This window comes from Euprymna scolopes, chromosome 28 (genome assembly GCF_053919585.1).
Source record: "Euprymna scolopes isolate OS-2025 chromosome 28, ASM5391958v1, whole genome shotgun sequence".
NCBI classification, from domain to species: Eukaryota; Metazoa; Mollusca; class Cephalopoda; order Sepiida; family Sepiolidae; genus Euprymna; species Euprymna scolopes.
The window spans coordinates 71,667,653-71,683,008 of record NC_136509.1 but is presented as its reverse complement, the minus strand read 5'-3'; the positions used below and the strand labels follow the sequence as shown (position 1 = coordinate 71,683,008).

General features: G+C 28.0%; 1 protein-coding gene across 2 annotated transcripts in view; it reads right to left on the bottom strand.

Annotated features, from left to right (window-relative positions):
- The window catches only part of LOC145249691 (centlein-like), a 1,118,615-nt gene that overhangs the window by 976,900 nt on the left and 126,359 nt on the right, over positions 1-15,356 (bottom strand). The window lies entirely within an intron of this gene.

Sequence of the window (15,356 nt, the reverse complement as noted above, 5' to 3'; positions counted from 1 at the left end):
GTTTGCCTTAATAAGCAAAGACCGTGGACTCTTAATCACACCACAGCAATCAAATAATAAATTCTGTAATCCCAATTTGTCCAGATCATGAATCTAATAAGTTGTAGCATCTAAGTTAATTGGGCAGGCGATTAAATCCGTCTCTCCCATTCTAAGGAAGGTAATTCAATTTTGAACAAAGTCTCTCTCTCGCCGGTTCCCGCCATCCAATAATAGCTAATTAGCAAGGTGATTAGTAAGATTAACATGAAAATCGGGAGATGATTATCTCCCCTTGCCTTCAATTGCAAAATAAAAAAAAATGTATCCTCACACCCACGGTCAGGTTTGATTTTGTGATCACATTTTTTTTTTTTTTTTTGCTGTGCCAAAATGAAAGAAGATTTTAAAAGACTTTTTTATGCATGGTTTTCTTTTGTTTATTGCAATTGGCTATGTTTTTTTTTTTGTTTTTTTTTTTTAATGAAAAGATTGTTGGGATTCATGATTGTGTCGACTGATATTTTTTCCCATCAACTTTTAATCTGTTAATAGCGATTTCTGATAATGTTTCAGAAATAATCTTTTTTTTTTGTTTTCAAAAATAACAATGAAAAATTCAGTTACTCATAAAATGAATAAATAGTTAAAAACATTTGGTGTTTGTTAAGATGAAGTCGACAGATCGATATTTTAAATATGTGGTTTTAAGTAAAAAAAAACAACAGTACTAACTTAATTGTCATGTCGAAAACAGTAATATATCTAAAAATTATGAAAATTCATTGAGTAGAACAACTGCTACTGTGTTTTTATTTTTAAAAAGTCTATCGTTATGGACTAAACCAGCAAGTCAGCCATTAAAGTAACGAAAAGGAAGATAAATATGCCCCCTGGATTCGCAATTTTCAAGATATCAACATCTAAGGAAAATGCAATTTCCTCCAATTTTCCATAAAAATTAATTTTAACTATAAATAATTTTCGACATGACAATTAACTAAGTACAGTTGTTTTTACTTAAAACCGCATATTAAAAAAAAAAAAAAACACCCGTCGATTCTATCTTAACAACATCTAACATCTATATATTAATACGATAGTGTGTGTGTGTGTGTGTTATTTTCTATGTCACGCTTAAATCCGGGTCGTTTAATTGTTATGTACTTCCATTTCTTGTAATAAATAATTTTACATAGAATTCTTCATAAGTTTTGATTTCGGTTTCGATGATCGCTAATGGCACTCCAATAATCAATTTTTTAAAAGTAATTTTTTCAAGAATTCTTCCTAAGTTTTGGTTTCGATTATAGCTGAAGGAACTACATTATATATATATATATATATATATATATATATATATATATATATATATATATATATATATATATATATATATATATAATATAATACTCCCTATCTTGGGTTGAGCATTTGGGAAGCAATATACAAACTGCCATTAGCATATTAAGCGACGCTCTTTGTGTAAACAAATCGAGTGGAGGCATTTGGACGATGTCAAAACATCATCAATTCATTACCTACACAGCAGCAGCGGTATAGTGCAATGGTGAGAAGCCTTGATTGTCATTTTGGCGGTCGGGTTTCGATCCTGGCTTGAGGCAGCTGCATGTCTAGCCGCACTGACGAAAAAGATTAATAGAAATTAATTCCTATTAATCTTTTTTCGCCCCTAATGAACCTTACGTTAGACACCGCATCTTCCCCATGCTACCTAGCACCTTCTCTACTCTTCTGATGAGAAACATTAGGCTTCGAAATACCCTGGCATAAAGAGTCCCTTCTATCCCCCAAATTTTGCCTGTATTCCATTATTCAATAAATGATCCATTCTATATCTACCAATATATAGTCTTGTGCCTTCATTTCATACTCTTTTTGTCCTATTATTATTATATATATATATATATATATATATATATATATATATATATATATATATATATATATATATATGTTTGGGATTCGGTTTCAATTCAAGCTGATGAACCCAAATCATATAGATATATTTTTATTTATGAAATCGCAACTTTATAATATATAAAAATCGATAGAACATTAACTCTACAATAATATATACGAAATCTGTAAGAATTAAAATATCCTATTTAAGCGTATTTTACGCACTGGCTATGCCGGGCATCCCTGCTAGCTTGGATAAATACTTTTGCAGTTTTAACAAAATAGTTATAATAATGTCAGAGTGCCTCTGTTTACGCTGAATATCTATATAGTGCCAACATCAATATATTATATATCAATCAGTTCCCTATGGAATTTACACAGGCCCCGCTAGTTTATATTATTTGTATTATTCAAACTACTATTATTTTGATCCATTTCACATAATGCTTGGTTTAGTGCATTCGCTAATGGACCGGAAGACCGGGGTTCAATCCTTGGTTGAGTCATACTGTTAGACGGTGAATGGGGCAGTGGGCTTGATAGGAGAATGCCCAAAATGGAAAGAGGGAACGTAAAGGCGGAAATCAAAACTCATATGACTTCTATTCAGGAGGGAGTATCGTTTTTTTTTTTGGCTAACGACACCCGAGCAGAAATGCGAAACGTTGTCGTCCTAGCCAGCCCCGTCAGAGGAAGGGCGGTGTGGACAGGTGGTTAAAAGTCGGCCGACTAAATATCTAAGAGATCTTCCTCACTCCAATACATTCATCCTGAGTCTCTCTCGTGTGTACATAGATTTCAGTTTTCTATCTTTGTTCTTTTAAATAAAATTGATAACGACAACATGGTTTTCAATCAATAGCTGAGTTTCACAGCATCAACGACCTGAATTACAACAGTCAGGGTTATATAATATGAAAATCAAGAGTAAGTGGCATAATCCAGGGAAAATAAAGACATCTACATTTCAACTTAGTAGTTGACGAAAAGGCAACCGCCATGTAGCCATCGATTCTTATCAATATATTTACTTTAACTCGAAAATTGAAAATTATACACATTTAAAATAAATAACTAAATAAAGGTAATATTAGGAGCACGCGTATACAAGGGTTCTTATTATTTCCCGGCCAATGCCAGAAGTACCTTATAGTCTATATAAATAAAACAGAAGATATATGTATTTGTGTGTCTGTGTGAAAATATTTAACCGATAAACTCTTAAACTACTTATCATATAACACTGAAATTAATAGGAAATAGTAATCATTAGGGCTATGACAACAGCATATTCTTTTAATATTTTTGATTCTCAGGTATATATCTATTGATATGTTATATGTTTTTATGTAGAGAGATGTGGTTCTCGGTTGATTGTGTTTAACTGTGTCGGATATATACTCGAGAGTCAAAACAATGAAAAGAATATGCTGTTGTCATAGCCCTAGTAATCATACACTAAGTATGATTATAACGAGTAAAATCTTTGTTTGGATGAATAACGCGTACAGAAATATGTCAGCAACTTGAAATGCAAAAATGTTCATTTCAACTTGACGACATATTTCTATTACTTTTGCGCATGCACAAATTCATTCATAGCTTGAAGTAGTTTAATTTTAAATCTTTCTTGTCTCTCTGTCGATAGCTCTAACGGTAGGGAATGCAGGTGGGGTGTTAAATGTTTTGGTTTCGATTCTAGCTTGTGGCATTTAAGTCATTTTTTTTTTTTTTTTTTTACTTTTGAAATCGGTACTAAGTACTCTATATTAAGTACAATATAATATTTAATAAAGAATTGGCTCTATACTAATAAATTTAAAATGTGCATGAATTAAAATGTATTTAAGCGTAGTTTACGCCCGGGCAAAGCCGGGCGTTCCCCGTTAGTCATTACTAAATAATTTCTAAATTGTTCAAATTTATTGTTTTCTTTATCCAAAAATACATCCCTTGCAAAATTTCCTTAAAGATCAGAGAAGTATGAAATGCATCTCAGCATTATAAGTTGAAAAAGAAAGCTTTGATGATATGGCTATCATCAGGTTTGATTTTCAACAAGCTGTCATCTATTTGTAAATACCAAGTGAAAAGGCAAATTGATTTTTTTTCTTAACGACCACAATTTAAATATAAATAAATCTGTTTCCAAATCACCAAAATGTTGATAATATAAATCTATATATATCAATAAAAGTGAAACTGTGTGTTTGTGTGTACACATTTCTCTACCAAATTACTCGGTCAATTTTCAGTCTAGAAACTCGAGATTTGACATAAGGAGTATTGAGATTTGGGAAAATCTTCTTAATCAGTTTTCGGCCAGAAATTTGGCTGTCAAGGGTTCAAAGTTCAATGATTTGACCTTTCAAAACTTTACCAAACTCCTCTGCCAATTTTGGGTCTAAACACTTGAAATTTTAAATCTAGGTTACTTGGACATGGATCAAATTTTATAGTTTGATTTAAGCCCCCAAAATTAAATAAGGAGTTAAAATTGGAGTCAAAGTTTTAAAAACTTTTACCTCTGCGGTCTCTACCAAATTACTAAGCCAATTTCTTGTCTAAACATTTGAAATTATACATAAAGGGTATTCAGAGATAGGGCAAGCTTTTTAATCGGTTTAGGTGGAAAATTTGAGCTGGCAAGTTCAAAAGATTTGACCTTTGCAGTGTCTAGAAAACTACTCAGCACATTTTGGGTCTAAACATTTAAAATTTATACATAACGGGTATTCAGACATGCGGTAAGCATTTTAATCAGTTTTGGGGCGAAATTTGGCCGCCAAAAAGTCAAAGTTGAAAGACTTGGCCATTGCAGATTCTAGTAAATTTCTCCGCAAATTTTGGGTCTAAACAATTGAAATTTTAGACGTAGGTAACTTGGACATAGGTAAGACTTGTATTTTGATTTGAGACCAAAATAATGTTAAGGGGTCAAAATTGGGGTCCAACTTATAAAAACTTTATGCCTGCGGTTTCTACGAAATTACTCAGACAATTTTTGGTCTAAACATTTGAAATCTTACATAAAATGTATTCACACGTAGGACAAGTTATGAACAGTACATAGGGCCTGAGCAAAGACGGGCTGAACTGCTAGTATATATATAAAAGTGAAAATGTCTGTGTGTGTGTATGTGTGTATGTATATTTCCCTAACAAACTATTCTGTCAATTTTCAGTCTACAGACTCGAGAGTTGATATAAGGGGGTATTGAGATTTGGGGAAATATTTTAATCGGTTTTCGACCAGAAATTTGGCTGTCAAGGAGTCAAAGTTCAACGATTTGAACTTTGAAAACTCTACCAAACTCCTACGCCGATTTCAGGTCTAAACACTTGAGACTTTAGATGTAGGTTACTTGGACATGGGTCAAACTTTTTAATTTGATTTGAGCCTAAAACAATAAATGTTAAGGGGTCAAAATTGGGGTCAAAATTAAAAAAAAATTGACCTCTGCCAAATTACTCAACCAATTTTTGGTCTAAACATTTGAAATTTTACAAATAGTGTATTCAGACATAGGGCAAGCTTTTTAATCGGCTTTTGACCGAAAGTTTGGCTGCCAAGGGGTCAAAGTTCTGGTATTCAGACATGTAGAAAGCTCTTTAATCAGGTTTTGGGCGAAAATTTGGCTGCGAAAAGGTCAAAGTTGAAAGAGTTTTCCTTTGCAGGCTCTACCAAACGCCTCTGCCAATTTTTGGTCTAAACACATGAAACCTGAAATTTTAGATGTAGGTTACCTGGACATGAGTAAAACTTTATATATATATATATATATATATATATATATATATATATATATATATAAAGTTATTAACAGTGCATAAGACCTGAGCAAAACCTAGTATATGAATAAATGAAAAATATTTTGTTTCGGTTTTACAACACAGTTCTGAATGAACTGTTTATTTTATTTTGAAATAATCTTTCAATAAGTGAACTTTCTGAAGCGATGGCAAACCCTGTCAGTATGAATAACTCGTTTAAATTTATATTTATGGGTTTGTTTGTTTCGTTTTATGACGTATCAACACCTTTTGAATTCAGTCTTTTTATTACAAGTTTTAATGCTTCAAGTTCTTTATAGATAATATTTGGTTTGATTTCTTCGTTTTACGACATCTTAACACCGTCAGGGTTATTTTAATAGGAAATTCGGAATTTTTGCAAATAGTTGTTTCGCTTTATGCTGCGTATATCGTTAACTATTTATTTATGGTGTTTGGTTTGGTTGTTTGGGGCTTTGTAGAACATGATTAAGTTTTACAAAAGGGGGGGAAAATAAATGTTTGGTGCATTTTAGGTTAGGAAGCCAGCATTTTCAGACAGCATGATCTGATAACACCAACATGATTTAGGAAAACTAATTTAAAAATTTAATTTTTAATTTAAATAACTTATTGAATTTTTCATTCAATAACTTATTTAATTTTTAATGTAATAACTTATTTAATTTTTAATTCAATAACTTATTTAATTTTTAATGTAATAACTTATTTAATTTTTAATGTAATAACTTATTTAATTTTTCATTCAATAACTTATTTAATTTTTCATTCAATAACTTATTTAATTTTTAATTCAATAACTTATTTAATTTTTAATTCAATAACTTATTGAATTTTTAATTTAAATAACTTATTGAATTTTTAATTTAAATAACTTATTGAATTTTTAATTTAAATAACTTATTGAATTTTTAATTCAATAACTTATTTAATTTTTAATTCAATAACTTATTGAATTTTTAATTTAAATAACTTATTTAATTTTTAATTCAATAACTTATTTAATTTTTAATGTAATAACTTATTTAATTTTTAATGTAATAACTTATTTAATTTTTCATTCAATAACTTATTTAATTTTTCATTCAATAACTTATTTAATTTTTAATTCAATAACTTATTTAATTTTTAATTCAATAACTTATTGAATTTTTAATTTAAATAACTTATTGAATTTTTAATTTAAATAACTTATTGAATTTTTAATTTAAATAACTTATTGAATTTTTAATTCAATAACTTATTTAATTTTTAATTCAATAACTTATTGAATTTTTAATTTAAATAACTTATTTAATTTTTAATTCAATAACTTATTTAATTTTTAATTCAATAATTTATTGAATTTTTAATTTAAATAACTTATTGAATTTTTAATTTAATAACTTATTGAATTTTTAATTTAATAACTTATTGAATCTTTAATTCAATAACTTATTTAAATTTTAATTCAATAACTTATTTAAATTTTAATTCAATAACTTATTTAATTTTTAATGTAATAACGTATTGAATTTTTCATTCAATAACTTATTGAGTGTTTAATTTAATAACTTATTGAATTTTTAATTTAATAACTTAGTTAATTTTTAATTTAATAACTCAGTTAATTTTTAATTTAATAACTTAAGTTATTAAATTAAAAATCAACTATTTCATTTTTAATGTAATAACTTATTTCATTTTTAATGTAATAACTTATTTCATTTTCAATGTAATAACTTATTTCATTTTCAATGTAATAACTTATTTAATTTTTAATGTTATAACTTATTTAATTTTTAATGTAGTAACCTATTTAATTTTTCATTCAATAACTTATTTAATTTTAAATTTAATAACTTATATAAGTTTTAATTTAATAACTTATATAATTTTTAATTTAATAACTTATATAATTTTTAATTTAATAACATATTTCATTTTTAATGTAATAACATATTTCATTTTTAATGTAATACATTATTTCATTTTTAATTTGATAACTTATTTCATTTTTAATTTAATAACTTATTAATTAAATTTTTAATTTAATAACTTATTTAATTTTACATTCAATAACTTATTTAATTTTTAATTTAATAACTTATTTCATTTTTAATTTAATAACTTATTTCATTTTTAATTTAATAACTTATTTCATTTTATGTATTTAGGCAGCAGGTTTTCATTCAGACAAGTATTGTTGAATAGCAGGAGTCTTTTTGCTTTATAAGCTTTTTTGTAATTTTTCAATTTTTCGAATTGTCGTTCTCATTTCACGGTCGAATTCTAAGTTTTAAGGAGGTTTTGTCTCCATAAGTAGGGGCACATAAAGGATAACGTACACGTCTAGAGCTATTTTATATTGTTTTACCCAGAACATGTTATAAATATGATTTAATAAAAAAATAGGATATATTCAAAGTTTTTATATATATATATATATATATATATATATATATATATATATATTAAACAAATAGAACTTTGGCGTTTGGACAATGTTTGATCATGGTAATTTCACATACTATCTTAGCAGTAGTCAAAAGCGTAATGGTTAAAAGCGTTGTTTGTCATCTAGGTGGTCGAGTTTCAATCCTGACTTGTGGTAGTTACTAGTCTAGTCGCACTGAAAAGCTGTGATACGGCAAAATAGTCTGCCTGTGGGTGACTATATATATATATATGAGAGAGAGAGAGAGAGAGAGGGATACACTGAGGCTAACAAGCCTTATTTTTTTTCTTATATTTAATTGGTATTGCAAATTCACTTTTTCTTTAGTTCAAACAATTTTACTCGTGCTCAGTGGGTGACCAAAGGAGGCAACTTTTTTTTCTAGCATTAGTTTGTAAAATACTGTTAGGCAAACGAGAAAATATGGAAAAGGCAAGTAATAATAAAGTAGATTTTAATTAGTATGCAATCATTGATGTTATAGGTAGGGGAGGGCGGGTGTAGAGAGAAAATGGATGGAGCTCAACTGAACTCATCATTACCCTGACCCAGAGTGTAAGTCGACTCATTTATTTTTTTTTATTCTTTATATTTTGCAGAAAACGAAGAAAAAAAAAAAAAACAGATTTTTTTGCGATGATGCAAAGATGTAAGTCTTGATAAGGTCGCATAGAATTAACGAAATTGGCAGGAACTGAAGAAGACCAAATCACACCTGGAAAATATTTAGTTTGGGGGTGGAGAGGGCTTCGACCAACTAAACGGGCATTAAATGATCACTTGCAACAACAAAAATAAAAAAGGGACGATATTTTGGTTTAATTATTACCAAGACAAAACCAGCAAAAAAAGGAATAACAATTCATAATGCAAAAAAAAATTAATAATTATGATGACGATAATGATCATTATAATGACCTGAGAGTTGCTATAAAAAACGCAAATATATTGAATAATAATAATAATAATAATAATAATAATAATAATAATAATAATAATGATAACACTAATGCAAATCATGATGATAATAATAATAATGAAAATAATAAATACAATAATAATAATGATGATGATGATACAAATAATAAAAATGATGATAAAAATAATAAAAAAAAAATATTAAGGAAAACTCTTGAATGCGGAGAATAACACAAGACAATATCACGAAGAAGCGTTACAGAGAATGAAGAACACCGAAGCTGCAGAATTACATGCTCTATCATGCATCCCTCCATTGTTTCACCACCGTTCCCCCCCAATAGAAAAGTGAGCCGAGAAGGGTCAAGGAGGATGGAAAGACCGAGGAGGGAGCACTGGCCAGATCTCCACTGGACAAGTGCGAAGAGAACTGGGATCTTAGGGAGGCTTAGTGCCACTCAAATTCCAGTATAAACCAATGGCGACTGCCAGCGAGAAATCAATGGTAAGAGGCTGTTGCGATGATGCAAATTTATTTGCAAATGCTGGCGAAGGAGGAGGAGAGAGCTGGACGTCTGGGGAAACTTGTCACTCAGCTTCCAGAGAACACCACAGGTCTCCAATCAGATCGTTTGCTGACTTGTGTGAAAGCTCCATGTGAGCCAACAATAATAATAATAATGATGATAATAATAATAATAATGAAAATAATAATAATGATAAAAATGATGATGATAATAAAAATGATGATGATAATAAAAATGATGACGATAATGATAATAATAACAATAATAATAACGATAATAATAATAATGAAAATAATAATAATAATGATAAAAATGATGATGATAATAAAAATGATAATGATAACAATAATAATGATGATGATAATAAAAATGATGATGATAATGATAATAACAATAATAATAATGATAATAATAAAAATGATGATGATAATAACAATAATAATAATGATAATAATAAAAATGATGACGATAATGATAATAATAACAATAATAATAATAATGATAATAATAAAAATGATGATGAAACTAATAATAATAATGAAACAAAAGAGTAAAGATGATAATAAATGTTTAAGAAATGAAGAGATTCCTATCTATTGAATCGTACAATTTATTGGCATTAGAAGTGTCAATCTAAAATCTTCATTGAATATTGGGACTTTTTTGTTATTCTGATATTGCCTCTCCATAATTATATTCTCTGAGATTTGGATAAAAGATAACGCTAGAACACAAACAAAGAAAAAATCATAAGGTTTTGAGAAATTTGAAGGATAAACCAATGTTAAATATTGTTTTGTTTTTTTTAATTATATTCTTTGCTTCAGAAAAATAAAATAAAACGATGAAAACAAAAGGGGCATTTTTTTTACTATAGACAAAACGAAAAAGTAGTCACAAGTCCATAAATGTTATCAAAGGCAATATAAGTTAATTTTTTATCTAGCTGGATAAGCTTTTCGTGTTTTAAAAGCGTTTATTCAGTTAAAAAAAACAGTTAATGTCCAGTGTTACGTGAAAACATGAAAAACTGGTGGACATAACAGGGTCACATCTTCGAAATCTTGATAATCGTTCCAAAAAAGAAAATTAAACAAGATACTGGTAAGAAACCCATGCAATAAATTTTACCGTCAAATTTATTGCATGATCACGTTTGTCAAAGTCAAGTAAACATCTGACGAAGAGATCTTTCTCGAAATATTATATTACACGGATATACCACCAGACCGACTTTCCCAGGTAACCACTGTGCAAATATAAATATACTGCGTATATGGAATATGAATATGTACACATGTATTTATAAGTTGTATTATTGCATGATATTTTCTTTAATTTTCTAAATTTCGTTTTGTTGTTTATAGTAAAAAATACTCCAAATACTTCAGAACTTGAGCTGATAACCAGTTTGTGTGAAAGAAGCATAAAATAATGAAGATTGATAAGAATTTATATATTTTCTTTAATAATTATTTGGAGATCACTGTTTATCAAGGCATAGGGGCCACTCGGGTATAAGGGTTAATGAGCGTTAGGTAGATCGTGAGACAACATTGTGATGATCAGTAATGGTGGAACATGAGTAGGGTTTAATTATATAAGAGGACGGTTTAAAAAAAAGTACTTATTTATATTAGACTTGAAAATGACCATTTTATAGACAGCTGGGAAGCAGTCCCAGAGAATTGTGTTCAAGAGACGGGCAGCTCTAGGAAAGAAACACTGCTCATGGAATCTTCGTTTAGTTTAAAGCATAGAGAGGTGAGGAAAATTGTTGAAATTGTTAGATGTGGAAAAAGTATGTTTGGTTGGCAAAGCTATTGAGTTTTATTAGCTTGATGATATCAGTGGAACACAGTGAAAAGCTAAGAGTGAATGCAGTTAATTCAGGGACCTTCAGTCATTACTAAGCAGCAGAGCATTACTGCTGTCAATTATAAAGGAAGAATATAGCAGGCATATGTATGTAGTGTGATGGTTTAGAAAAGTGAAACCTAGCCAATGACGTTTTAGAACATGTGTTGTATGGAGAGAAAGGATATGAGAATGGCACGATGGACAGGTAATATGAGTCTTACAGACAAGGTCAAATTTGATGACGTCAGAGGAACATTAAATATGAACAGTATAGAGAGACGTGTGCAAAAGAGGAGATTTCGATGATATAGCCTCACTCAAAGAGTGAATGAAAGATCTTCGGTTAGTAAACGTCAAACAGTTGAGCTAGCAGGTTCAGTTTACAGAGAGAAACCAAGCCTAGAATACATATTGCATAATCATGATGATAAGTTTAAACTTTTACTAAGCACATACGCGTTATCAACGCCTACGCATGCTAACCAATCCTTTTTAAAATATATTAAAATAATTCAGAATTTGATGTAGAGCAATTCATTTTTTTCTAAATCTTTTGTATGTAACTTATTTTGACAGTTTTTTTTGTTTTTGTTTTTTTGGAGGAGGAGGAGGAGGAGGAGGCAGAGGGCATCCCTCCTAAATGGTAAAGTTGATAAAAAAAAATATTGTGCTCATATTACTCACCGTGTTGCCAAGCATATATATTCCAAAATTCATAATTATTGGATCATAGAAAAGTAAACAATATCCAAAAGTAAAAATTATTAAAATTTCAACAACGTTTTTGATAATTCTCAATGAAAAGAACAGGATATTTTTTTTATTCACTTTAGTTAAAGCGACTTATGGTAATTTTATTCCTCTAAATTGAATAAAATTATAATAATTATATATATATATATATATATATATATATATATATATATATATATATATATATATATTAAGTAATGTGATTTATAATTTAAAAATTAAAAAAAAAATTTTTTTAATTTAAAAATCAAATTTTAATTAAATTAAAAATCAGTTTCATAAGAAGGAACAACAACAAAGTCAATTATCTGTACGATCGTTTCGGAAATCCGTGCTTTTTATTTGTGGTATACATGAAGTCACGTAGAACAATTATACATAGTTTTTTTGGTAAGCACGGTCTCCTCATCAGCAAATTTAGGAGGATTTCTATTGAATTTAAAAGACACCAAAAATAAACCTAGCATTAAAAGTAAGGCAGATGAATCTGAAAAATTGAAATAAAAGGTTTGGATTTAAAATTTATAAGAAAATTAGTATAGGTTAGAGATAGAAATGAGTAGAAAAAATATATTTTTTTTGAATTTACATAATAAATTTGATTTAAAAATATATAGAGATAGTTACCTTTTAGTTTTTCTTTTTTTGAAATCAGGAAAAAATAAATGTCCCCTACAAGGCTCATGTAAAATTAAAAATGTTATCTATAGCTGCACAGTATCAAAAACTCCAAATATACAAGAACCTATCAACAGCCATAACTCAACTACCAGATTAAATAATAACACCAACTTAAATCAATCTACCGATCAATTATTAACCAACCCACCACATTATAATCCAACAATAGACCTAACGGAAAATAATCATAATAATCAAGAGGTAATATATATTGGTTCCACATCTGGCCCAATAAAACATAGAATTTCAACGCACAAACATTCTTTTAAAAATAACTCTCTATCAAACCAAACTACTCTATCCAACTATATTTGGCAACTAAAAAATAGCAATATTTCTTTCAACTTAAAATGGCAAATAATTGAGACTTGCAAATCATATAAACCAGGAGATAAATTTTGTACACTACGTACAAAAGAAACCCTAAAAATTTTAAAATATGAATATATAAAAAGCACAACCAAACTAGTAAATTCAAGACACGAGCTTCTAACATGTAATCATAAACGTTGGTTTAAATTTAATAAATATAAACCACCTTAAATCATTAAAAATTACTCATTAGTAAAAATAGATTACAATTTTTTTTTTTTTTTTTTTTTAATAAATTAAGTTAGACCAATTACCGCCCTTAGACCCGTAAATCAAATAATAAATAAAGCCAATAACGCATGACAATTATCTCCCCTTAAAAACTTGCAAAATAAATATTCTCTCTATATATATTAACTGTAGCGTCTTTAAATCAAAATACGCTAACGGAAACAATTTACTGCACGAGCGTCGCCCTTTTAAAATTCATCATTCAATAAAATAAAAAGCTATAGCAAACATCTAAATGACTACTTTAAACACAGTTCCTGATTTCAAAAAAAAGAAAAACTAAAAGGTAACTATCTCTATATATTTTTAAATCAAATTTATTATGTAAATTCAAAAAAATATATATTTTTTCTACTCATTTCTATCTCTAACCTATACTAATTTTCTTATAAATTTTAAATCCAAACCTTTTATTTCAATTTTTCAGATTCATCTGCCTTACTTTTAATGCTAGGTTTATTTTTGGTGTCTTTTAAATTCAATAGAAATCCTCCTAAATTTGCTGATGAGGAGACCGTGCTTACCAAAAAAACTATGTATAATTGTTCTACGTGACTTAATGTATACCACAAATAAAAAGCACGGATTTCCGAAACGATCGTACAGATAATTGACTTTGTTGTTGTTCCTTCTTATGAAACTGATTTTTAATTTAATTAAAATTTGATTTTTAAATTTAAAAAAAAATTTTTTAAATTTTAAAATTATAAATCACATTACTTAATATTGAATTAGCTCTAGGACATTTAACTATCGAGCTTATTATATATCTAAATTACAACGAGCATTTCCTGTATTTTAATTAAACTAGTAATTTCACTATTACATTAAAATACACTTAGCTCTTTAGACTATTATTCTAATCTCCTTTAAATTATATATATATATATATATATATATATATATATATATAGAGAGAGAGAGAGAGAGAGAGAGAGAAAGAGAGAGAGAGAATAAATGACAAAAAATTATATTGCAAAATTCATGATGTTGACCATCTTATAATTTATTCCTTTAATTCGGTTAACTTATACAATTCTTGACAGTATCTGTTTCGTAGCGTAAAATCAATGACATAATTATTATATCAATCAGTGAATCTATTATGCCCTTAACTCATCAGAAAAAATAGCAACAATCAATTAATCAAAAGGAATTGACGTGTGATTTCACATGATTAAAATCCGAAAATTGGAAGGAAAGCGGCAAATGCCTTTTTATTTTTCCATTACGCCATATTGAATTTTTATCAAAGTCATTAAACCTAACTATTCGTACCAACAATTTTAAGTAATTTATGAATCTTCTAACGAAATATTTTATTTAATAATTAGTAAATTAATTCTACCTATGAATACCTATGAAAATAATATCAACAAATTATAAACTATTATACATATTTATATATACGGAACTAAACTAAGCTAAAAAGAAAAAAAAAACAATGAAGAAATGATTGATCATTACGGTCGGTTATCATAACTAATCAATTGGTTTGAAATGAAAACCATACATAATTCAATTCTGTTAGCCATTATAATCAAACTTATTAATCATTACAATTATAATTTTTAAAATCAGACAATTCAAAAACTATACTTACGTTTTGTTAAGTTTAAATATAATCTGAAAACTCAGTTATATCGTAATTATAAATAATACAATTTACTCAATAAAGTGAGGCAGAGTTACCTCCCTTAGAACAAATCTAACGATATATATATATATATAATTTATTTTTATTTTTAAAAAGAAGTAAAACCAATAAATAAATAAATAATATATGCATATTTGTTTACGTCTTAAAAATATGGATGATATTCTAAGGGAAACCTAATTCCTTGATCTTCTGGGTAGGAGACTCTAATACCGAATAT